Raw genomic sequence first — 26,135 nt, forward strand, 5'->3', positions numbered from 1 at the left:
ATATCACGCATGCATGCCCTGACAAAGGAAAGCACTTAACAGATCCGTCCCTATTACATGTCTTGTCTTGATTTAAAAAGATTGGAACTGCTTAGACACCTCTGACACGATATAACACGAATTTGGATAGAACGCAGTAAAGCAGTGCTCACGCGCAGGAAGGGGGCGGTGGGGTGTGCGCTCTGGCAGATCAAAGCAAGTTTGATATAACGCGGTTTCACCTATAACGTGCAAGATTTTTTTGGCTCCCAAGGACAGCGTTCTATTGGGGTAGAGGTGTATAAGCTAGAAATATCTAAGTCACTTTTATCGAATAAGAGGCAGGAATGTATAGGCAGTTCCACAAGAAAGACTACTCAAAGGTTAAATTGACAAAGCCAGAGCTTACTCCATATCTTAGCTATGTCCCACACTTTACAGTATTTTAAAGTATTTGTGCTTTGAAGATTAGCATATTGTGTTGTGTCAAAATAGTCAGAAAAGTGTATTTTTCAATTGTTTTAAGTTAAGAATACCTGTTTTAGTAGTACTAGAGTCGCAAGTAGTTTTATATCCCAACTGCGGTCAGTTATTCATTCATTAATTCATTATCCACTGGATACTTGCTAATAAGTCACACTAGAAATAAGGATAAAGTAACCATTTAAATTGTTACTAATAAATATTGCATAATACAGCATTTTGAAAGTGACTTAACAAAACAAGTTATGTTCCCTTCAAGCATTTTCAGGAAAGGGAAATACTAGATACTCTTGTTAACCAGCATGAAAGCTGTAAAAAAGTGGTCCAAAGTTTGCACTATTCCAGGGTCACTGGCCAAGACCCTGAAAACCACAGCTAGTTTGCATATAAGTGAGCATATTTTTATTAAAACCACACACCACAATACATGTTCATTTTCTCTGATAGATTTGAATTCACCACCAACAAAAATCCTTGAGTAGGTCAGTTTTGTTCCCATCCCCTTAAGAGTTGAGAACACTAAACTTCTATCCTGAGTTAGATAATTCAGGTTAATTGACAATACATTAACATGGTTGTAAAGCCTAGTGGGGCAACTCCACAAATGGATATGGTTTACAATCAAAATAAACTACACCACCACATCTACCCCCATGAATCTCGCAACTGTTCACAATATCAAGATGGACCACGTGATACCTCACAAGACTGAAAGCAACAATTTTACCTCAACTATTCAGTTAAATATGGATTAATTAAATGAAAACAATGCATTAAAGTCTAGATTTTTGCCAATCCATTTATCCCCATCTTAATATTTATTCCTCCACTTGACCATTCACAAACATACTTCTGTCTTAAATATTCAGGAACATCCACAACTGTATATCATATAGTCTTCTAGAACTGTTGATGTTTTCATGAAGGGCTGCAGTTAAAATTAAACAGAAGAAGGTCAGATTTCAATGTAGAAAAATCAATAGCAAATTCAAGTTTTATAATATGGGAATACTTACGCTGTCTTTGTTGTGATACAACACTAAGTCATACTGCACCATAAAAACTGTTTAAAAGAGTAAGACGTTCCCTGCCCCAAAGAATTTATAATCTAAGTCAGTCAAAACAAAGCTTCAGCTCATGTGTCAGAGAAAAAGTTTACATCTAATCAATAGACACTCAAAATTAACATGGTGTATTATGCTAACCTGAAGTATTGTCTACCTATGCAATGACAGGGGATTTCTGAAAAACCAAGTCATATCAGACATACACTTAGGCCCCAATCCTGCAAACACTTATGCACAAAATAACTCAATAGGACTAGTCACATATGTAAAGCTATTCATGCTCAGATACTTGCAGGATCGAGGCCCTAATTACTGCAGATGACAGTCAACTACCTGGCTTAGTCCATATGGCCAATTCACATATTAACCCTAAAGGTATGTCTAACACGACCACAGCACAGCTGCAGCCACATCTCTGTAGTGTAGACATTTACTACAGTGACAGACGGAGTTTTTCCCATTGCTGTAACAAGTCCATCCCCTCGAAAGGCAGTAACAAGGTCAACGCAAGAATTCCTGTCAACCCATCTACAGTCAACCTAAGTACATTGCACAGGGTGTGAAATTTTTCCCAGCCCTGAGCAATGTAGCTAGGTTGACCTAAATTTTAGGTGTATAACATGTCTAAAACCAAACATAGAACAACATAGTGCCAGGATAAACAGGTGCTCCAGAGTCCAAAATATAGCGTACAGTGTTGGTAATAGCATCAAAGTGCTTTAATCTACTAAGAATAAGTAAGCAGAAGCAGTAAGATGCTAGAGAGCTGATAAATGGAAGATTATATGAAATGAGTCCACTAATTTACTGTAACTATCTTTTCGTTCCGCTCTACCCAGTAATACTGTGACACAGTAATTGACTCTCTGGCACGTATGTAAAAGGGAATTACTTTCAAATAGATAAAGACGTGGAGAGCGCACTATGCAACTGAAGCACTTTGGAGTGTTCAATCTTGACCAAACCCAAAGATATAGTGCCCTTTCCAGCCCAACCAAATTCAAAATATTCTCAGAATCATACCTCAATTATTCTGCACAACTTCCAGGATATCACCATGAAGTTTATCTCCATAGTTCCTAGAATAAACAAAATTGCAACAGAACTAGTTATATGCACTACCTACTTGAAATACAGACAGTTGAAACATAACAAAAGTGGCTAATGTGTGTTATTTAAAAGTTCACATGTCCCTTTAAGCAGCAGTCACCTAATTTAAATAGGTGTTTTGTTATGTGAAAAGTTTGTTAAAACAAGTTTGTGCTTCTACCTTGGTTCCTGCTCTTGGCAAATTCTGAGAGGCTGTTTAGTCTTCTATATAGTCTTGTCTCCCAATTGACAGGCCACAGAAATGTGTAATTAACAATAACAAGTACACAACCTACTTAATTAAGGATGTTTCAACTATGTATCTTAAATTAGGCAATCTCACAGATTAATTGTTGGAGGATGTCCTGTTACAGCTGAATAATATTAATTCAAAAGTTTTATACACTAGTGGTTCCACATTTTGGTGTTCACACCCCAGCTGCCTCAATATTCAATCAAAGCAGCCCACCCAACTCTCCCAAATCAATACAACCACCTCCCAATTGCTTGTTGCAGCCCTTCCTCTCCCAAGGCTGCTGCTGTAGCACCCCTGGTTGTCCTTCAGGAGTCTAAAGAGCCTTAGCTGCTGAAGCTCTGGGCTTTCTGTTCCTTTGCCACCCCTCTCCTCCAAGCCAGTTCCACATCTAAGAGTACTAGGCCAATTCGAGTGAGACTATATCATCGTCGGAAAAAACTCCAATTTGTGTAACTCATCTTGATTGTAGTTTCAAATCCCTAGAGTTAAAGATTAATCAGTAATATTCCAAAAACTAAGATTCCCAGCTGACTTCAGTTTGTGTACTGCTCTGGTTATAGGTATACTAATTCAAGCATCAGCAACTAAATTATACTGGGTGGGAGTCGTGACTGTACAATTGCACTAAAAGGGGATTTCAATATGAAATACCGCAACAACCATAAGGATTAGGAATTAAAGCTATCAGTTTATAGCATTCATTTTATAGCCACGGAGGACCCATGAAAGAGCCCATTTAAATTGATTGAGATGCTTTTAAATTTCTACCTTAATACATTTTCAACTTAATATGACTACAGCAACACACTTACATAATTAAAGCAAGTTTATTGCACACACAGCTACTAGTACCATATTACGGATGCCTGGTCAAGTGTGAACTCCACACATCATACAGCTGAGCAATAAGAAATCAGTTTCACAGGACCAGAGATTAGCAAAAAACGGGCCCCTTGTTTTGCTTAGAACACTAACCGCTGGATGTCGCGGAGAACAGCTCAGGCCCCGAACAGGAAGAAGAGGGACGAAGTACCCGGTGCTGCACAGGAGCAGACTGTTGTCCAGGACAAGTTTCTTTCGCGCTCCCTTTGCGGCGCGGCACAGCACGTGACACTGCGCTATTTCTTGGCGCGGCCCAAACGCGGCGCCGCCACGAATGCAGCACCCTACACCCGCTCCGCAAGGTACGGGACAGAGGCCGGGACCCACCGCCCAAGCCACATTTCACGCGGATCAGCCTCGCCGCGCCCAGTCACGCAGCGTCTCTATGAGCTACTGAGCCCGCCGACCCCAGCATGCACCGCGCCACCTGCAAGAGGCGGCTCAGTGGAGCGCTGCATTTTGGGACTTGTAGTCCCCGCAGCCCTCATCCGGCCGCCGCCGCGAGTCACACAACCCGGCCTCGGCAGGTGCCGCCGGCGGCTGGCCGCTCCGCCAGCGCCGGTGGAAACGCGGCGAGAGCTCCCGGAGAAACCTAAAACGCGGTCTCCCGAGAACAGGGACCAGATCGGACCAGACCAGCTTGTTCCCTCCCCGGCTGCAGGACTCCCCAGACTCACCCACTAGTTGCACCACCATCTCTGACTCTCCGCAGGAAAAAGGGAGGGACCGTCCTCCAGAGACTGTTATATAGCAGCTGCCTGAACCAGAGCGAGGCCGACTCCTCCCCTACCCGCCCATTGGGCAGCGTGCACAGGGGCGGAGTTTTCTGAGGGAGGGTTTGAGTCCCGCTTACCTCATCGTGCAGCCGAAGCCACGCCCCTCGCGCCGAGGGCGCGCGTCCTAGCGGCGGGAGGATTCTGCGCAGCAGAGCCGGCGCGCGCAGGGTGAGGTTCCAGTGGTTAGCTCCACCCGGAGCTTAGGTACTGGCACTGCATTGGCAAACTGTGGTTCAGTCTACAGCCCCGGAGAAGAGCGCTGTGATGCTCCAAAGTGTGTCTGTCCCACCCTAGCCGGCTCTAGGTTTGTTGCTGCCCCAAGCAAAAAAATTTTTGGCCTCCTCCCCCCCCCCCCCCCCCCCAACCTGGGCTCTTCCCCCCCCCCCACCCAACCCCTGCGGCCACCCCAGCGCTGGGCATCCCCACACCAGTGCTGACTCTGCCCACTCCCCCCTTGCCTCCAGCCAGTCCAGCACTGGCAGGGTCGGGGTAAGCAGCAGGGCTCCCGGGCCGTGCCTCAGCCCAGGGTCCCTAAAGCCGGGACTCCCACCTCCAGGACCGGCTGGGACTGGGGAGGACAGAGCCGGGGGACCACCCTGGCAGGGGACTGAAGAGCCGGGGCAGGGCAGCCCCAGAGGGAGCAGAGCCCCTGAGAGCGGGACCTGGGCTCCGCACGGCAGCACCCCGCCCTCTATAGCCCCACTCCTGCTGCTGCTGCTCTTGACCGCCCTGCCGCAGTCCCTGGGCAGCTCTGGCCGCTTCGCCCAGCCCCAGCTGCGGTGCTGGGGGGTGGCCGCCCTGCGGCACCTGCAGGGGGCTCCATGTCCCCGCGAGATGGCCCCCAGCCTGAGTGTCCCGTGCTCGGAGCCTGCCCGGCCATAAGGTGCGGGCACTGCTCCCTGACGCGAACTGCAGCGGCCCCAGGGTGTCCCCGGTGCAGGATGCGCTGCTGCTGCCAGGGCCCGCTCTAGGCTTTTGCCACCCAAGCGTTAAAGAAAAAAAAAAAAAAAAAAGCTGGCTGGAATGCCGTCCCTGAAAACGTGCTGCCCCAAGCACCTGCTCGCTTTGCTGGTGCCTGGAGCCTGCTCTGCTTCCCACCTGCAGAAGTTGAGCCAATAAAAGTTATGATTTGACCTCCCTGCCTTGTAGTTCTCAGAGTGCATGAGAAAAATTTGCATGAGAAAAAATTATTAAACAGAATCTATTTGTACATTGTCTAATTAGTGCCAGAATAGTGTTTGTTAGGGTTATGGCAGCGTTTTCAGCTGTGGCAGCCTAAGTGAGGAAAGAAGATAAAGTGTTTTCTCAACAATTGCATGGGCAAACTATTGTGATTTTTTTTTATGTGAAAAAAGGGACAGTACATGACCTGAAATGCTCAGAAGGTGAGAATCACTATTGCTGCTTAAATTGCTGTAACTGCCCTTACTTGTGTTTTACATAGCTTCAGCATTAAGAAACTCTGATCATATTACCTGTGATTGATCTCACACTTGGTAAGGCAATGCCCATCTTTTCATGTATTTATACCTGCTCTTGTATTTTCCACTCCATGCATCTGATGAAGTGGGTTCTAGCCCACAAAAGCTTATGCCCAAATAAATTTGTTAATCTATAAGGTGCCACAAGGACTCCTCGTTGTTACAAATTTTCTTGTTGATCAACTTTGCCTCTCTCTTACAGACACAGGGAAAAGGTGAACATAGGCTGTGTTTGAATCTGAGGTAACAGTGCAGCCTCCTGTAGCATAGTTAAGAGGGTGCTATGAAAAGACACAATGTGAATGGAAATAGGCTTAAGATGAATTTTTAGTAATTCCCCTGCTGGTTCTTGTATATTTTTCAAAGTAGGTATGAAAACACTGAGGTTTCTTTCAAATAGTAAATATATCTATGAATTGTGTACTCTGTCTCTGTCCATGTTATAGAAGCATTACAATTTTAAGGCAAGCTTCGCAAGCATTATAATAAAGAGCCTGTGTTCTTTAATATTGTATATACTAGCCAAAATAAGCACATAAATGCCAGTTGGCCAAAGGGAGGACCATCCCCCTAAATAAACAGCACTAAGGCCAAAAGTTTAAAACTTGTGTTCCTAAGCTTACATAAAAATCCAATGTCTTCCGTGGTAGTTTTGAAATTGCAGATCTCTTACTTATTTAGGTGCCGAAATAGGTACTTAGTTATTTAACTTTTCTTGAATGGAATTTATTACTTCAGGATTATGAAATTTAGTATTCTTATTTTCAGTACATTTTCTAATTTATTTTTAAATATCCGTAGTGATAGGTCTTCCACTAATTCACAAGGGAGGCCACTCAGCAGTTAAGTTGCACGGTCAGTCACTATAATATTTCAGGACTAGATCACTCAGCCCTTACGTGGAGGACTATTTATCTACAAAAACAATTCCACTAAAGACAGTAGGCCTACTTGTGTAACTGCTCATAATTGCAATGGATGGGGGGGAAGGGCATGGATTAGTGTTCACATCGCACTCCCCATCAGTACCAGTACCAAGCTGGGGAAGCTAATGATTCAAACAGTGCTCCAAGTTCGGTGATGAATCCTAGTCACATGCCACCTGAGGCACGTTGTGCCTTCTCTAAGAAGTGCAATGGATCCAGATCCACAATTGCTCCCAAAGCACTTTTCCTGATATTGAAAAATCCCTTTTCTTTATTTGAATCTATTATCCTTGGTGACCTCCTTACACCATCCTAAAATATTGTTCTCCACACCTGGTGTTTACACCTTTCGTATACTTGTAGAATGGTTAATACATCCCTGTTTAATAACTTGGCTAAGCTATATAATAGACTGATTAAAATAACTTTCTTCACCTGTTAATCTGTTCAGCATCTGGCTATTGATCAAATTTCCTGACACTGAAGTAATAAATATTTCAATGTTTTGTCTCAACTGAGTCATACACAGAGAGATTATAATTTGTTACTCCAGAACATGTCATCTTCTTGTATGCAGCATAAAATCATATTGACATTCTTTATTTTTTGCTGTCATCCTACATCATACACTATAGTCTTATTTCTTTCTTTGTCCCTCCCAGTCACTGCTGGAAGGCTACTTTCCAGGTTTGACCCACCCACTGAATATCTGTTTTCAGATTATTATTCCCCACCTGTATTAACTTGCATTTTCCTAAGGTGAATCTCTTTATTTGCTGACTAATAAAGAGACCTATAAAGGTTAGAAATATAGTTATATGTGCACAATGCCTCTCACTTAAGTATTATTATGCTGAAGAGTATTGATAGCTGCCAGTCAGGAATTGCTCTAGCTATAGACAAACTAGGCCACAGCAGATTTTTGAGATGGAGGCTGGTGGGGCTGCCTTGGACAGGGGCCATCCCCTAACAGGCACTCCAAGGAGCAGGAAGAAGCCCCCCGCTGGGGAAGCACTCGTGCCCCCAGTGCAGTAAGATCATGGCTCAGGGCTGCTCCTGGTAGCACCATGAGTGCTCCTGGGGCTTCAGACACTAATACAATGACTCGCCCTGTTCCCTGTCGGCATGTGGGCTCTGCTACCCAGGCAGCAGCCAGCCCCTGCCCACCTCTGCCACTTCAACCCCACTGTGGCTGGGTTCTGGAGGTGCTACCACAGTGTGGGATAGGAAAGGTGTAGGCTGAGGGTGCAGAGGATGGGCAGGGGTTGCAGAGCAGGGGTGGAGCATAGGGGACTGTATAGGCCATGCAGGCTGGGATGGGCTGGGGGTGGGGAGCGGCGGGTGTGGAGTGCAGGGGACCAGGCAGGTGGCTTTGGGATGGCATGGAGGGCTGGGAGCATGGGGCTAAGATGGGGCTGTGGTAGGCTGGGGCTGAGATCCAGTGATCCTCACTCTGTCCAGTAGGAAGGAACCTGCTGCTCCCTGTACAAGGGGTGATCTTCCAACTTGGAGTAATAGTTGTCAACCTTCTCCCTGTGGGCCCTTTCCAAATGTCAAAATTGTCCTTCCAACAAATGGTAACATCTACTACTACTGTAGTATCACCCCTTCACAAAAACATCCTGCTTATGCAAATTCCCTTCAGTATTTCTAAGATGTGGCTCCACTATTATCTTCCACCCAAGTTTACTATCAGTCACAGCTGAGACTATCCTCTTATGTCTTTTAATCTGAGCATCTTTAGTTTTATAGCACTGTCTAGATATATGTGGAAAGGTTAGGGTGACCATCCCCACCCATCTACACCTAGGATAAACTCCCTAGTTGGATAAATGTTAGCCCTCATTTGTAATGCAGCAATTGAAGAGACCTTGTATAGCTAAATCTTCCTCCTTAAGAAGAAGTTACTGATATCATTCTTACAGTACTTAATACCCACTGTTGTCAGATGCTACCGGTGAGGTGCTCTGCTCAATGTTGATAACAGTTGTCTGTGTGCGTGTTCCCTCTGTGTGCTGCCCCAGCTCTGTGCAGATAGCTGACCCAGCAGACTCCAAGAAAACCCAATTACCACAGACTCTAGTAAGGTATGAAGGCACCTGGGCCAGGTTTATTGTTGAAGAGAAACCGTCTCCAGCTCCCTGAATCAGAGATCCAAGGTGCAGCTAACTAGTACTTATGCGCTCTCTGACAATGGACCGGCTCAGGCAGTGGTAGGACTTTCCCCTGCCCCCTAGGCCAGACAAAGATACTGCCCCAGGGGTGCATTCTTATACACAGGTACAAACAAGTTACACATCACTCCTGACCTAGTGAGGTACAACCCCACTACAAAGTAAGGTGCCACCTCTCACCTTGTACATGTTGGTTTGAACAAAACAACTATCATATTACCCTTTTGGCCCTGTCATTGGGATGGGTCAGCTTGTTCCTAGTTATCTGTGTGGAATGTACAAGTATATGAATGTTCGGATATCTGGTGTCCAGTATCTTTTAGGTATGTCTCTTTTTGCAGCATCAGCCCTTTCCTTGCCAGCTTCTGTGAGCAGGGCCTGCCTCTGGCTCACAGCTTAACTTTGCTTTATGTTAACAAAGTCTTGATCATTACTTTAGTTCAGGCCTTAGGCCTCATACTGGGCCTCTGATACCAAGGTTTATATCTCAGGGCCTCCTCTTACTACACCCACCCCTGACACCTCAAACTACACCATCTGGAAAATTCCTCATCTCTCCATTTCCTTAGGTGAGGAGTATCAGCACTATAAATCAAGATCTTATCCACTAAATTTTTTCCAGTGTAAAAGAAAGATAAATCAATCCCATTATCCCTTGAGACTATATGCTTCCTCCATTTACAAATCAAGATTTTGGGAATCTGCACACTAAATTTTGTTAATGCTAACCCTCCATCTCTTTCCTTAAGATAAAATAATCCATCTGTAGTACACTGTTGGAGTTGTAAAATATTTAACACCTTTCCTAACCAAAACATCCAATCCACTTAAAATATAAAAGGGAGGCTTGACTAAAAGCAAATTCTAAAATAGCCTAGGTAAAAATATATGTCTGGAAAATCACCAGTTTTTGGGCAGGCTTAAAGGGAGCCCTGCATAGACTATCGCACCACTCGGTCAATTTAACCTCTAGAGACATCACCCATTCCAATCCAGGGGTTGATTCTTGCCTCCAGATATTTTTCAAACTGACCTGGTTGCACATAGTCGATACTCTCGCTATCCAATTTCCAATTCTCCTTAAGGTTAATCACGTAAGTCGTATGTTTAGATAATATGTAAAACCCTTTTGTCTTCTTAACACTGAACTGTAAACTAGTAGTCATACAAACTCAGTCTAAAATCAAGATTTTTACGCCTCCTCCGATAAGAGTTACTTAAAATTGCCACATAGTCAGCAAATGCCAATGACATAATACTATTTCCCTGAACATAAAACCCAGACCCCACTGATTCTAATTTAACTAATAAGGGATCTATAGCTATATTAAATAAAATTGGAGACAAAGGATCTCCTTGTTTTACCCCGCTCCGTATAAAAATGGACTCAGCACTATCACCACCAACCTATACCTTAGTAGTGCAAAAAGAAGAACAGGAGGACTTGTGGCACCTTAGAGACTAACAAATTTATTAGAGCATAAGCTTTCGTGGACTACAGCCCACTTCTTCGGATGCATTTATTAGAGCTTCTGCTCTAATAAATTTGTTAGTCTCTAAGGTGCCACAAGTCCTCCTGTTCTTCTTTTTGCAGATACAGACTAACACAGCTGCTACTCTGAAACCTTAGTAGTGCAATTACTATACAAATCCCTAATAACTTCCATAAAATGTTCACTAATGCCAAACCTCTTAAGGCCAGATATAATATGCCCATGTCCAACAGAATCAAAGGCTTTGGCCAAATCAACAAAAATAGCTAACTCGTCCCCATTCTGTTTCACTCTTAATTTAATTATCTAAAATAGAAATATTCCCCTCACACCCTGGGGCTGAAATAAATCCCTTTTGTCTGTTACATATTTTAAACTGCAGTTGTCAATCTCTTGGCTAACATTTTTGTATACAATCTAATCCAAATACATCCAATGGTCAACTGTCTCCAAGAGGACAGTTTTGTCAATTCTTCCTCATCCTGTACCCTGGGAATTAAAATTGTTTTATTTTCTTTAAAATAAGGATCTGTATATATATAAAAAAAATTAAAAAGTGTGAGAATTTGAGAGTCCAAATGAAATATTTCCCATAAATAATTAATAATTACCCTATTAGGGCCTGGGGCACTAGTTTTACAAATAACTTGCAAGGCCTCCCCAGCATCCTCCATAGAGATCGACTCAGTAATAAATTATCTGCATTCTCAACATCTGGGGGCCATCCTCTCATAATACCATGTCCAATATTATCTAATATACCTACATAATATTGTTTGATCTCAATCAGGGGAGTACTACATTTGGCTTTTAGTTCTCCCATAATTATCTACGCCAATCTTTTCTTATCTTTAAGAAATAACTGTTGATAGAATTTGTATTGGGCCTTTTTAGTAGCATACCTTCCAGTAGCGATCTACTGCTTCTTTCCATCTCCATTCCCTTTATTCCTTATCCTATTTCCATTCTTCATCTCTTGTTCCTCAGCACCACAGCTTAAATCAACATCAAGGATTTACACCAGAAGTCAGCAACCTTTCAGAAGTGGTGTGCCGAGTCTTCATTTATTCACTGTAATTTAAGGTTGTGTGTACCAGTAATACGTTTTAACGTTTTTAGAAGCTCTAAGTCTATATTATATAACTAAACTATTGTTGTAAGTAAAGTAAACAATGTTTTTAAAATGTTTAAGAAGCTTCATTTAAAATTAAATTTAAATGCAGATATTAGTTTAGCACAGTGGTTCTTAAGCTGGGGTGCATGCACCCCCTGGGGGTGCAATATGTCCTTTCTGGGGGTGCGAGGCATGCGAGATTTTTTTAAAAGGTAAATCATCGAAAACACAGGCACATAAGTACAACTACTTTGTTTCATCAAACTTATGTATTAACATTATGTTTTAACAATTACTGTAATATACAAAGTTTTTCAGTTTTCAAGTTTTTAAAACTAATTTTAGTGTAATTTTTTATAAGGGCTGCAGAGTGCTGGGATCAGGCCAGGAGCAGAGCCCTGGGCTGGCTGCTGGTACCCCAGCAGCGAGGTGAGCGGGGCCGGCGACTGGTATCCCAGCCAGCAGCAGGCTGAGCGGGGCCGATGGCTGGGACCCCGGCTGGCAAGGGGCCAGCGGCTGGAACCTCAGACTGGCAGTGGACTGAGCAGCTCAGCCCGCTGCTGGTCTAGGGTTTCGTCCGCCGGCTCCTGCCAGCCAGGGTCCCAGCTGCTGGCCCCGTTCAGCCGCTGCCGGCTGGGGGTTCCGTTCACTCAGGCTGGCAGTGGGCTGAGCAGGGCCAGCTGGGGTCTCTGCCACCGGCAAGGGGCCAGCCCCCAGAACCCCAGACTGGTGGTGGGCTGAGCGGCTCAGCCTGCTGCCGATCTGGGGTTCCATCCACTGGCTCTTGCCAGCTGGGGTCCTGGCCGCCAGCCCTGCTCAGCCTGCTGCTGGCTGGGGGTTCCCTTCACCCAGGCTGGCAGCAGGCTGAGCGGGGCCAGCGGCCAGGACCCTGGCTGGCAGCAGTGTGCCAGTAAAAAAAGGCTCACATGCCACCTTTGGCACGTGTGCTGCAGGTTGCCAACCCCTGATTTACACAATTCCTCTACCATCCCTCGACCAACAGAAACCATATGAGCTTCTCTCAATAACTTTTCAATTTCCTCCAGACTACCTAAAGTCTGCTCAGCCTTTCTACTTAGTCTACCTTGCCTACACAATGTAACCACAGTATCCACCGATGGATTCTCTCTTAAAAAGGAACAATTTTTTCCCTAGGGGAATATACACTCATCACAAACTCCTTCATTACTTAAATGGTATAGGTTGGTGGTGATACTTCCCAGGGTCAGCTGGTGGGTTCTGCTATTCAGAATGTCCTTCAACTAGGAACACTTGGAGAAGTGCTTCACTTAGCCAGCTATTTGGTCTCATCAGAAAGGTGTACATCCAGAGCACACACTCCTGGACCTCATGCTGGACTATCATCTAGATCTAAAACCAGACTTTAGCTGCCAGATTCACTTTTATAGAGCTAATAGCAATTTTGGCTTTGCACGTCTTAGTGGATAGTAGATTCCTTTTCTCCAACCCCATTGTCAGATTCCTAAAGGGAATAGTAAGATTGTATTCCCACCCACAAGATCCCATCCCTCCTTGGGATCTGAACTTAGTCCCATCAACTTTGCTAGGACTATCCTTTGAGCCCCTTGCAACTTGCTGCCTACACCCCTCTATGAAGGTAACATTTCTAGTTGCAGTTACCTCAGCCAGAAGGGTAGGTGAGTTGAGAGCCTGATTATCAGAGCCTCTCTATACAGCTTTCCATAAAGCTAGAGTTCTCATAAAAGCAGTCTAATTTTCATGTTAACCAGGAAATCTTTTTGCGGATGTTCTTGCCAAAACCCCGTGCACACAGGGACAAGAAAAAAACAACTTTATTTTTTGGATGTCAGAAGTACTTAGATTTCTGTTCACTGCAGTTGCAGACAAAGCTAAGGGCTACCAGTTTCCACTCAGTCTCATCCTGGATCTCTTTCTGCATTTTTCTGTGCTACCAACTGGCTAATATAACCTCACCAGCTAGAGTATTGGCACATTCTTCTAAAGAGGCAACTTTGGCTGCTTTCTTGGCACAATTGCTGCTTGTAGACACTTGTAAAGCAGCGACTTGGTCATTAGGCCACATTTTTGCTTCTCATTATGCCATTTCCCATTAGTCCAGAGATGATGCCAGTTTTGGACAGGTTGTCTTACAATCACTGTTCAGGTAGATCCAGGCCCACCTCCATGCAGGTTTGCCTGTGAATCACCTACACTGAAATGGATGTGCAATCACTCACAAAAATAGGTAATCACTTTTCTTAGAACAGTTGTTCTGAGAGAGGTGTTGCACATCTCCAATTCCACAACCCTCCCGCCTTCATCTCTTTTGGATCCTATTTGCCTGGTATGAAGAGACTCAGGGGGGATGGGGCAGCCCTGCCCTCCTATACCAGCACACAGGGGTGTGTGGCAACAGAGGGTGCTTGAGCCACCCTGATGGGTACCACAGAGTAGAAAAAACCTGACAAGTGGACAGGGTACACACACACAGTAGAATGGACATGTGCAATGCACCTGGAAGAACAGTTACAGGTAGGTAGCCATTTGTTACCATCATTCTTGCCTTAAATTGTGTTATAAAACTATGGTTACGTTTTGAATAATGCTAGTATTCCTTCTTTGTTACTCATATTTTGAACTAATTTTACTTTAAGCTTTTATATAGCACCATAAATATACACAGCACTTCATAATGCTCTAGTTTGAAAGAAATTATTTTGGTGAAGTTCTGTTGCTTGTATTATATAGTAGGTCAGATTATCTGATCACAATAAAAGAAACAGTTTTGAAGGGTGTTGAAGTGGGAATCGCATAGAAATAGCCTTATCTCAGGTATCAAATCTACTTAAAATATTCCATGCAGGTAGGAAATAATGCTAGTTCATTGAGCCAATATTAGTAGTTATAACTACTGTTTGCCACATCTAAGATTCTTCAAGGAATAAGATGTAAGTGGTCTATTTAAGCATTTGTCTAGCATAGATAGATGTGCAGAGAGGATTGATCTCAGATACAGGAAATGTCAATTGATTTGTTTAAATTGTCTTAGTGATCCAGTAGTTCATTAGCACAAATAGTTCCCCCTGATTTCATTGGGAGATCCACACATAGGACAGCAGGATCAGGCCTTTGAGAGCAAGTCAAGGCTTGAAATAACTTTATTAAAGTATATACACACGGCACATGAACTAGTTATCTTGAACTGCATTCAAATAATTCTTTCAAACACAAGAGGGCACTCACACCTCACTTAAAGTGTATAGCAAATTTGAAAATTAAATGTATTATGGAAAGTCATAAAGGGTCTGAATTTCTGTGATGCTAAGCTTTGCAATACCTAACTTTTAGGCACCTAAAATATCACAGGAACAATGCAGGCTTTGTGAATCAGAGTTAGGCACCTAGCCTCCCTATACAATGAATGAGGAGAGATAGGCACCTGCAAGTCACAGAAGCCAGCATACTAAAGCAGGGCACTACCTAAAATAGCAATGGGAGATTCTGAAAGGGGGAGGGCTTAGGACACACCCCTCTCATCAGCATTAGGTGTTTAAGTCCAGGCTACTGAGATCCACATAGCTCTGCTTGCAATTCTCTGCCATGAACCCTCTCCTGGAGTTATGCACGTGTGACATTATCTGATAAAATATGACCATGTAGATTTGTTGCAATTATCTAACAGTGGTAGCAACAATCTTGTACAAAGTATGTCAAGTAAGGAGTCTATGGAAAGGTTATGATTTGCAGCTTATGCTATTTGTATGCATGTATATTTTTGTATCTGAAGTTATGAATATTAACAATGTACCTGTATTTCAAATATTTGCTCCTGGGGTAACACCCACATGATATTTAGCCTGCACATCTTGAAGGGTCTATTCAAGTTAAGTGTTCCTGATGAGCCTTTTATCTCTTAAAGGACCATGGAAGATGCCTCTCTACACTTAGTCATAGCCAAGGCCATCACAGGAAAGTCCACTAAGTGAAATCACACATGGACATGTGATTTGCCCATGTGACTCCAAACACCATCTTGGTACCTGTAATTTTCCACAGTGAGAACAATGGGATTCCCCTCATTTGGCAGAAGCTATAAAAGGCCCTGGAAACATCTCCCTTTTGCCTCTTTCCTACTCCAGCCTCTGGACTTTACTAATGGGAGCATTCTAACCAAAGGACTGAGGCTCTTCCAGTGATTTGGAAGCAACCAGATTCATCTCTAGGAAGAAATTCCTTTCTGCCTCACTTAGGACTCAACCTGAGTTAAAGGCATCCCTCCATCCTGGAACCTAGATCTTGGGTTGGGGAGGGCTGACCCTTCCCTCCTGGGAAGTTCCTGGTGCCCCATCCCCTCCCTGCATTTCTGTCATGTAGCTGGATGTCTGGGCTTGATCTGGGTCTGTCTCCTCCATGGTGTGCTGCTCTGGTATTTTGGTGTCTGACCTCAGCCTCATGCACAGGCTGCCCTACTCTAGCCTAGCTATTTCATTGCCACAAAGATAGAAAAAAAATTGCTTGTTGGACTTCCTGGCTTTGCAGTAGCCAAAAGGAAAAGTGCGTCCTTCTGGTTCAAAATGATCCCACCACTCTGCCACCATGTCAAGGTGGATTCCCCACTCTGACACTTTGAGTGCAGAAGGTGGGGGCCCGCAAGGATTCTAAAAAACAAACAATACTTGCCACTCCAGGCTTGTATTAAACTTCAAAGGCTACAGCTTCTCTCTGACCTTGGCTTGGTAAATACTGCCACCACCCAAGTGAAAAAGCTGCCTCTTGCAAATCCTGGAAAAACTCACTTGGGAAGTTTTTCCTGAGGCCCCTGAGCTTTTCCACCCCTCCTTTGGGGAAGCTGAGAAGAAAAAACAAAAAGGAAAACCCAGCTGTTGCCACCAGCTAATTGAAAAACATATGCACAGTCAAAACCAATCAGGTTTTTGAAAAGAAATTTTATTAAAAAAAGAAATGAAACATCTAGCAATAGCCTGATTTTCCAGATGTTATAGAGCAACTGAAAAGGGGTTAACACCAGGAATGGCTCCCTGGGGTCCAGCTTAATGTTACAAAGAAAAACATATCTGAGCTTAGCACAGAAGACGTCCACAAGCCAAAATAAAGAAATCTGAGCACATCTATCTAAACATCCCCCTGTCCCAATGAATCATTCTAAGTATGGAATCACACAGCATTCCTGCTGCCTGTCTCTTCAGCCAAGAGGGACTAGAGACAAAGGGAAAGCTATTTTCTCATTTTAAAGAGTTCTAGCTTTCCCATTGGCTTTTTTGGTCAGGAGCTCACTCCCTTTTCTTTACCGGGGGGGGGGGGGGGGGGACGCTTTTAAAACCCTTTACAGGTAAAGCAAGCAGCCACCAAGAGGGACTTTATAGCTGGCTGTCCCACCCCTTCGTTTATCACAGGTACCTTCTTTGTGTTTTGTCAAATCTGCTGTGAAAGTGTTCTTAAAATGACCATGTGCTGGGTCATCATCCAATACCACTATAACATGAAATATATGGCAGAATGTGGGTAAAACAGAGCAGGGGACATACAAGTCTCCAAAGAGTTCGGTCAAATTTAATTAATGCATTAAAAAACAAAAAACCACTGTCAGCATGGAAGCATGTCCTCTGGAATGGTGGCTGAAGCATGAAGGGGCATATGACTGTTTATCATATCTGGAACATAAATACCTTGCAATGCTGGCTACAAAAGTGCCATGTAAATGTCTGTTCTCACTTTCTGGTGACATTGTATAAAAGAAGTGGGCAGCATTATCTCCTGTAAATGTAAACAAACTTGTTTCTTTTAGCAATTGGCTGAACAAGAAGTAGGACCAAGTGGACTTGTAGGCTCTGAAGTTTTCCATTGTTTTGAGTGCTGTTATGCAACAAAAACCCTACATTTGTAAGTTGCACTTTCACCACAAAGATTGCATGCACTGCTGTATTTGTATGAGGTGAATTGAAAAATACTCGTTTTTCATTTTACAGTGCAAAAAATAATAAAATTTACACTGATTTCAATTACAACACAGACTATATATGAAAATGTAGAAAAACACCCAAAATATTGAATACATTTCAGTTATTCAATTAATAGTACAATTAAAACTGCAATTAGAGTTAATCTCACGAGTTAACAGATCAATCAACAGCCCTGAAATAAATCTTTAAATTTTAGATAAAGGATTGGCAACAGTATGATTATATATTGACCTGGGTATGTGGCTGGTCCTTTGGGATCAGAAGAACCCTTTTGTTTGATGAAATTGGTATTCAGTTGTGACCCACAGAGGCACAGTGACAGCACTTAAGGTATTTCTTGCAAGTGGGGGATGGAGGGCGAGGTGAGGGGGAAGAGCTCCCTCAACTTTTAGGACAATGGTTAGGGTAGGGTGGTTAGCCAGGATGTGGGTGAACTATGGGTCCCTCCTTTGCCTGACGAGAAGAAATTTGAACAGGATCTACCACCACTCAGATGAGTGCCCTAACCACTTGGCTAGGAGGTCATAGCTTGAGGCAAGTCTCCCTCAATTTCTACTGTTGAAGCTGTTCCTCTGTGGATAAATAAACTGCCTTTTTTTTTTTTTTTTAAAAGTATCCAATACAGTAATGAAAACCCAGGAATAGAAAATGGAATTTTTTGTTTTTAAATGTGTCTGACTTGCAAACAGTAATGCCAATTTGCAGGGAATACCACCTTTATAAACCTAATATTAGTAACGTTAAATTGGTATTTTGCATTTTCAGAACAGAGGGGTAGGACACCATGGTGTTTCTGGGGCAGGCCTGGCCCTTGTGTTGTGTCAGGGTTGGGTACAGCCTCCCTGCCAAGTTCATGTCCTTGGGGTGGCTGCAGGGTGCTCCCCACTGCCATGTTGGAGCCTCCACATTTGACAAATAATATTTGCAGAATTTTACAATATGGTGCACAGAATTTTTTTTTGGTGCAGAACTCCCTCAGGAGTACTTTATTCACATAAGATGCATCTTGGCCTTCCCTCAACTGCCCTTTCTGGATCAATTTGTGGCCAGCAGGAGGCTTCTCTGGAGTGCAGAGGTTTCCTGCCATCTGCCTGACAGCCATTCTTACCCTTGCACTGAGAAACTATGCAAGGCTTACAGAAGTGCAGTGTGCCTTGCATGGAGCCTCTGAGCCTGGTGAATTCCACTCAAATAAAAAAATACTCTAATATATGGAACAGGTATAGTGCAGACCAAGCAGGTCAGATTATGGTGGATAATTGTGCCTTTTGATCATTATGTATATGATCTTCTCTTTCTGAGGCAAACCTTCCAATAGCCAGCAGGAGCCAGCTCACCAGTTGACAGTTATTTTCCTTATCAAAAATGGTATGGAAAGGAAGGACAGAACATGTTAGTTTCTAGTGCAGCACATTGCTTGCTAGTACTTTTTTGAGAACATTTTCAAAGTATGAAATATTGTGGGTGCTTCCATGTTGATCCTTGAAGCATAGGAGTTTATATTGTGGTGCTCTTCAGCTCCATTTTACTTTAATTTTTTTTTTACAGTACCTAGCAGATATAGGTTAAAAGCAGATATACTATAAATATTTTATTTCCATGTATGAATTTTGTTTTATTCAATTCTTTTCTGCTAGGGGCCAATCAGAAAACATGAACCCCCCCTCAGAAAAACCCACACCAGATTGCCATAGTAACAGTTTGTCGGCTCCAAGGGTCCCTTGAGAAAAGCAGCTCACTTCATTTTCATTTCCAAGGGTAACCTTCTCCTCAGATAAGTCAAGTGATTTGCATTTATAGAAATTCTTAGAGATGATCACTATTAGTACTGATCCCTTTAATGAAAAGGCTGGCTGTACTATAGGAGACTGCCTCTGCCATCAATTGGCAACTGTCCCCCCCAGCAAGGTTTTATGGTGACTATTACATAAATTTTTTTCCCCCTGAAATGTTATTCAGCATCTCCAAGGCCTTCACTGTGAACACACCCTATTCCATCAGGCAAAACTTACAGCAATTTTTTTAGATTCCATTACTGGGTAAAACTCCACTGGCCTATAAGTGTTAGACTAGTGCATACCAGATGTGAATTTGACCCTATAAGAGAAGTTGCCTATTGTAAAATTCAACTTACTGATGTCAGTAAGATGAACAGATGACTATGAACATGGGCAATTGCACTTTTCACTCAGACCTGCCCCCAGGGTGTGTTAGGCACAAAAGTCAGTTTACTGCTTTTTATTCCATTTAGCCCTGCTGAGTCAGAGAGGATCTATTTATCCATCTTCCTTTTTGTACTAGTACCTTTGTTTTCTTCCCTCTACTGGTGGAACATGTTCCCAAAACTTATCTGCTAAGCCACCACCCTTGCCTCACTCAAATCTCTGAAAAGCACTCATAAGAGTAAAATACCACTTTAAACTATTAAAGATGCACTATGGAAGAAATCCACTTGTCATGGAGTTGCTGGACCCTTTAAGGCCAGTCCTAGCCCTGGCTTTCTGTGATGACCTAATTTAAGGGGAACTAGCCCATCCAGGCAGTTAATTGATTAACTAGCACCAGAGCCTGATAAAAGTCCATCTGGGCTCAGCAGCAGGGAGGTGCTCATGGTGAGGTTGTGCAGACTGCAACCCTGAGAGAGGAGACTGTGTGGCCCCCTGCAGAGAGACTGTAGGCCAGGGAGGGGAAAACTCCAGGGTTGTGCAATCCTCTGCACCCAAGTGGAGAGACTTTATTTCAAGTTAATTTGGATTTATTGAAGTGGAACCCCAGCAGGGGAACTTTGTCTTACACCCTTTTGGAGTATATGGAGTTCTTGGGGAGCCTGAGAGAGGAAGGGAGTCTTTAACAAACCAGCTCTCCCAGTCTCTTCTGGTGCTCAGTGCAACCAGACTGAGCTTCATCATTGCTCATATTGGGGTAAATACATCCTGCATGCCCCACTTCTTTAGTCAATACATAGAGTTGGGCAAGCCCTGTGCCTTTTCTTTCGGTGTTGACAACAATTGGGCTGTTCCCTGTCACAGACCCTCCCTGACAGGCTTCTGGTGCTGCTCAGGCATTTCCAAAACTGGAACTGGAAGTCCTACCCCCATGGCTGCCCCTCCATACATCAATGTGGGAGGGTAAACATCTCACAGCCAAGGAAGGGGCTTGCACAGTCATCCCTCCTCAATGGGAGAGATCTCAGAATCCCACTTCTGATATCAGTGATCAGAGGGTCTGCCCAGTAGTGCCCCATGCTGATCTTGTGGTGCTGTAGACACTCATGCCTCAGTTTCCCCTTTCTCAGGGCTCCCCAAGAACTCTGCACAGTCTAAGAAGCATATAAAATAAAAGTCCCCTGCTGAGATTCCACTTTACTCAGTCCAAATGAACTTGATATAAAGTCTTGCCCCTTCAGACCAGGGGGTTGTATTTCTCAGTCCTGCCCTCCCCAACCTGCAGTCTCTCTCTGGGCCCAGGGGGCAATACAGCCCTCCTATCTGGGGGCCCATGGTCTCTGGGATTGTCCTTCTGCCTCCCAAACAGGTGCTCCTCTCTATAACTAATCCCTGATGGCTTTTTCCCCAGGTGCTAGTTATTCAATGAACTGCCTAGTTGGACTCATTCCCCTTATATGACCTCATCACATTATCTGGGCCTGGACTTGCTCTAAAGGAGACAACAATCCTGGGACATCATTCAAATCCAAGTATGCAGACTCCAGGCAGATTGAGTACAGAGGTGTCAGGGAGATAAAAATCATTCTCTTCCTTTGGCAACTCAGAGCCAGGGTAGGAGGCTACTATGCAGCTACTTGCAGTTGCTATTCTAGCTGTGTGGGTGTTGGGGCCAAAGGATCTATGTTAGAGTGTAAAATAGGCAACCATCCTCACACCAACACCTGCTTTCATAACACATTTGAGGGGACCATGGGCATACAGAATCAATTAAGTCAGATGCAATAGCATTACAAGAATTAATGCCATATGAAAAATTATTTACTCCATCTCTGACCCTCACATGGAAAACTCCAGAGAGTCCAACTAATACATATCTTCCCCCTAGCAAGTCCCAGCATACAGAGTGTACTGGGGTTGGGGACAGTGATGATGGAAGGGCTGCAGCACAGTTCTGTGCAGGTTCTGGCCACTGTTGCTGCCAGTGACAGGATGTCCTAACTTAGATAGCCCCAGAGCTATTATGGAGGGAGCTATTCTGGCCCTTGGAGCAGTCCTCAGCTGGGAGGGTGCAAAGGTGGCTAAGTCTGCCTTCAGCAACAAAATGAAAATATTTGGACTGTAACAGGGCACACATCTCTCATGAGCACCCCCTTGGTCAAGTGCATAAGCCTGCACTCACTCTGTTTGTCCCTGCTCCAGGGTAGGGCAGTGCCCCAGGGCTCCCTCCCTGGAGACAATGTCTTCAGCCTGTTGGGGCCTTTCTGGTCACAGGTCTCCAGCCAGGATAGTGCAGTTCAGTTCCTCCTCTGGGGTGCCTCACTGTCCAGGCCACTTTTCCCAGTGGCTAACAGGTCATAGGGGACCCAGGTCAGCCAAATACTCCAGGTCCCAGCTCAGGGACCCTGTGAGATAGCAGCCATCTGCTGTGTCTATTTATCTACATTGAAAATTCCCTGGGCCATTTACCCATGGCCCCACATTGCCTTCACCCTTACCTCAGGGCCTTGTCCTAATGGAGTCCAGCAACAAGCTCAAGGCTCCTTCTCACTCTCCCCAGCTTCTGGCAGCACTGCCCTGTCCAAGGTTCAGCAGCACCATCAGTCACACAAACACCATCCATGCTCCTCTAACTCTAGCAAAGAAATGATCTCCTTCTGCCTCTGCAGCTCTTCTTATACTAGGCTGCTGGGCCCTGATTGGCTCTGTCTCACACAGCCACTCTAGGCAGCTTGGAGGACCCTCTCCACTGCCCTTTTTGGGGGCAGGGTGTGGCAGGGCCACGAGGGCTCCAGCAGGAGGCCTCAGAGGGTCTGGTATACCCCATCACATGGACATTTTAGGAAATAATGAAGACTGTGTAAAATAGCTATTGGTATAAAAAAAAAACATACAGTTAAGAGTATCGTAATTTGGCTGGCATAGTCAACCAGTTGTACAGTGCCTTATATACATATGGCTTAGTATAAATATTAATAATAAGAACAACATAAAACAAATTGTAAGAGAAAAAAATCTGTATGTATCTCTAGCTTTATTTTCAGAAGAACTAAGCACCCACAAATCTCAATGAAGTTGGTGGGAGGCACTGATGCTCAGCACCTTTGAAAATCAGCCCATCAAAGGATAATGCATAGAACTGTGTGCAAAAAGCAACATGGGTTTATAATGAACATAACCTGGCAGACAAACCTGATTGGCTTTGTTTTTTTGTTTGTTTTACATAAAGCTACAAAATGAGTAGATAAAGAAAATGCAAGAGATATGATCTATCTTGAGTTTAATAAGGTATTTGGTACAATGTTTCATGACATTCTGCAAAGTTTGGCTTGGAAGGAAGGATTGTCCCATGAAGTGAAAAGTGACTAAAGACCAAAAACAAATGGTAATGATAAAACGGGGGTAGCGTATTGATTTGGCAGAGATGGCTAGGGGGGTTCTGCAAGGATACATTTTGGATCTTATTTAACATGTTCATTAACAATCTAATAAGCAGGAATGAATTCAATGATAATAAATGAACCTTCCTCAGTATAATTGTTAACATGTAATATATAGCCCCCTTAGTGCTGCTCTAACCTATTCCAGCCTAGCTATGATCTGCAAAGGACCAAACCAGGGGAATCCCAGAATGGGATTTCTGGGCAGTCTCTGCTCTCTGTGTGCCAGCAGAGCAGTACAAAGAAAGTAGAGCAGGGGTGAGAATCTGCCTCAGCAGACTGTATGTACAATTTGCTTTGTAAATTTAGAGAGTAAATGACTGGCACTTGATTAAACAAAATTGGCCAAATTCTGCTATCACTTACCAGATTTAATTCAGTTCAGAGTGATGCTACAGATTTCAACAGTCACTCTGTTGTAAACAAGATCAGAATATGTTCCAATAGGAAGTGTGGTTTATTGTTTTTGAACATGAAAACATTTAGTAGCACATAATGGAGCATCCATAATTCCATGAATGCATGTATCAGCAATTCCTTCATTCCAGCAATTCCTGTTTTCACCAGAGATTGAAGATGAAAAATTTCTGTGTACATAATCACAAGGTCATTCACTCAATCCTTATTCAACCAAAATTCTCTTTAACTTCAATATACGCATAATGTTGAGAGGTTATTTATCCCTGGAGGGCACACTGTGTAGTTGCTGTTCTTATAAATTCTGATGCATTGTTAAGTGCTAGACACTTTAAGTACACTATTAATTGAAGTTATCAAACAGTACAAAACAGTATAACATAGTTTATGGCTCTTATTTATACATGTTTTTATTGCTGTCTTAGAACAAGTTTTAGAGGGGTTTGGACATCTTTTGAGGTAGTCATTCCATGGCAGTTCCATTGCTTTGACTTGACACAAAAAATTAATTTAATGATCATAACACTGAGTCCCAAAGAACAATAGGCCAGATCCTCAGTTGTTGTAAATTGGTGTAGTGTCATGAAACCAATGAGCTACTCTGATATAAACCAACTGGGGACCTGGCCCAACACATTTAAAGTGCACTTCAAGAAATGTTTTGAATAAAAGCTGCAATACTAGTTATATAGTTGTGAGGGTGCAGTTTATCTCGCTGACACCCAGTGCCACCGCGCCTCTATTTCCCTCTTCTATATAAACACACACTATATTTTCAAGTTCACCACAAAATCTCCCTTCCTGTGGTCTTATTCATTAATCCTGGCATTTTAGTCCAATTCTTGTATGGAAAACTTCCCATTCTGAGCCTCCTCTTCCAGTCTGGTTTCCCTCAAGGTTCCTTCTGATCAAGTCAGTCAGTTCCCAAAGTCTTAAGCTTTCAGCTCCAGTTTCCTCATGGCAAGACACCTACGCTGTCCTGATCCCCTGCCAGCAGGGGCCACTACTGGTTCTTACAGATCTAGGACAGCCTGCAGTACACACCGGTTCTTTCAGGCTCCCTCTCCTACTGAGAACAGGCTGCCACTTACAGTGACAATAGCATTCACCTAGATTGGGGGCTAGATTGACTCCAGGATTTACACCGACATATGCCAGTTTAAACCATGGTGGAGGTCCCTGGCAGCAAACGGTCTTTCAGGAGACCAGGATGCTGTGGCTCAAAGTTGCTGCCTACTGTCCTGTTCAGAGAGTGGCATTGCCTCAAACATGGGTGTTGATGGCCAAGAAGGAGATGTGGTCAGAAGAGCCAGGAAATTCACTGATTCAGTATTACTCCCACAGTGCCTCCCACAGGTGAGAAGCAAGCTGCTGCCTCCTCAATCAGAGGGAATGTCCTCTGGGGCATAAAGAGCCTCACTGCTGGACTCTCACTCAGATCTGACTGCTAGAACACATTGGTCCAAATCCACAAATGGATTTAGACGTTGTTATTACAGGCCTGGTCTACACTATGAGGTTAGGTCGACTTTAGCAGCGTTAAATCGAATTAAGCCTGGACACGTTCACACGATGAAGCCCTTTCTTTCGACTTAAAGGGCCCTTTAAACCGGTTTCTTTACTCCACCTCCGACGAGGGGATTAGCGCTAAAATTGGACTTTGCGGGTCGGAATTGGGGTAGTGTGGATGGAATTTGACATTATTGGCCTCCGGGAGCTATCCCACAGTGCTTCATTGTGACCGCTCTGGACAGCACTCTCAACTCAGATGCACTGACCAGGTAGACAGGAAAAGCCCCGCGAACGTTTGAATTTCATTTCCTGTTTGCCCAGCGTGCAGAGCACAGGTGACCACGCAGAGCTCATCAGCACAGGTAACCATGATGGAGTCCCAGGATCGCAAAAGAGCTCCATCATGGACCGAACGGGAGGTACGGGATCTGCTCGCCATATGGGGAGATGAATCAGTGCTAGCTGAACTCCGTAGCAGTAAACGAAATGGCAAAATATTAGAAAAGGTCTCCAAGGCCATGAAGGACATAGGCCATAACAGGGACACACAGCAGTGCCGTGTGAAAATTAAGGAGCTAAGGCAAGCCTACCACAAAGCCAGAGAGGCAAACGGAAGGTCCGGGGCAGAGCCGCAAACATGGCGCTTCTATGCGGAGCTGCATACCATGCAAGGGGGTGCAGCCACCACTACCCCAACCGTGTGCTATGACTCTGTCACTGAGAAACACACAGGGAAGCGGGTTCAGGGTACGAGGAAGATGAGGATGAAGATAATGTAGATAGCTCACAGCAGCAAGGAAGCGGAGAAACCGGTTTCCCCAACAGCCAGGATATGTTTATCACCCTGGACCTGGAGCCAGTAACCCCCGAACTCACCCAAGGCATGCTCCCAGACCCTGAGGGCACACAGGGGACCTC

At 44.0% G+C, this 26,135-nt stretch overlaps 1 long non-coding RNA gene across 6 annotated transcripts in view; it reads right to left on the minus strand.

The window, feature by feature from the left end:
* The window catches only part of LOC101940296 (uncharacterized), a 28,542-nt gene extending 6,171 nt beyond the window's left edge, over positions 1–22,371 (minus strand). The window contains exons 1-4 of one of the 6 annotated variants that reach the window (XR_010599528.1): positions 22,347–22,371; positions 2,553–2,608; positions 1,313–1,390; positions 516–618 (exon numbers count right to left, since the gene is read on the minus strand). This is a non-coding gene — a long non-coding RNA (uncharacterized LOC101940296). Of the gene's footprint in view, positions 1–515; positions 619–1,312; positions 1,391–2,552; positions 2,609–2,799; positions 2,825–3,111; positions 3,199–3,849; positions 4,630–22,346 lie in introns of those variants that run through there. The other 5 variants (XR_002888413.3, XR_006176176.2, XR_010599529.1 and 2 more) reach the window with 5 other exon arrangements.
* Between the last annotated feature and the right edge of the window lie 3,764 nt (positions 22,372–26,135).

Source organism: Chrysemys picta, chromosome 3, assembly GCF_011386835.1.
Source record: "Chrysemys picta bellii isolate R12L10 chromosome 3, ASM1138683v2, whole genome shotgun sequence".
In the NCBI taxonomy this organism is placed as follows: domain Eukaryota; kingdom Metazoa; phylum Chordata; order Testudines; family Emydidae; genus Chrysemys; species Chrysemys picta.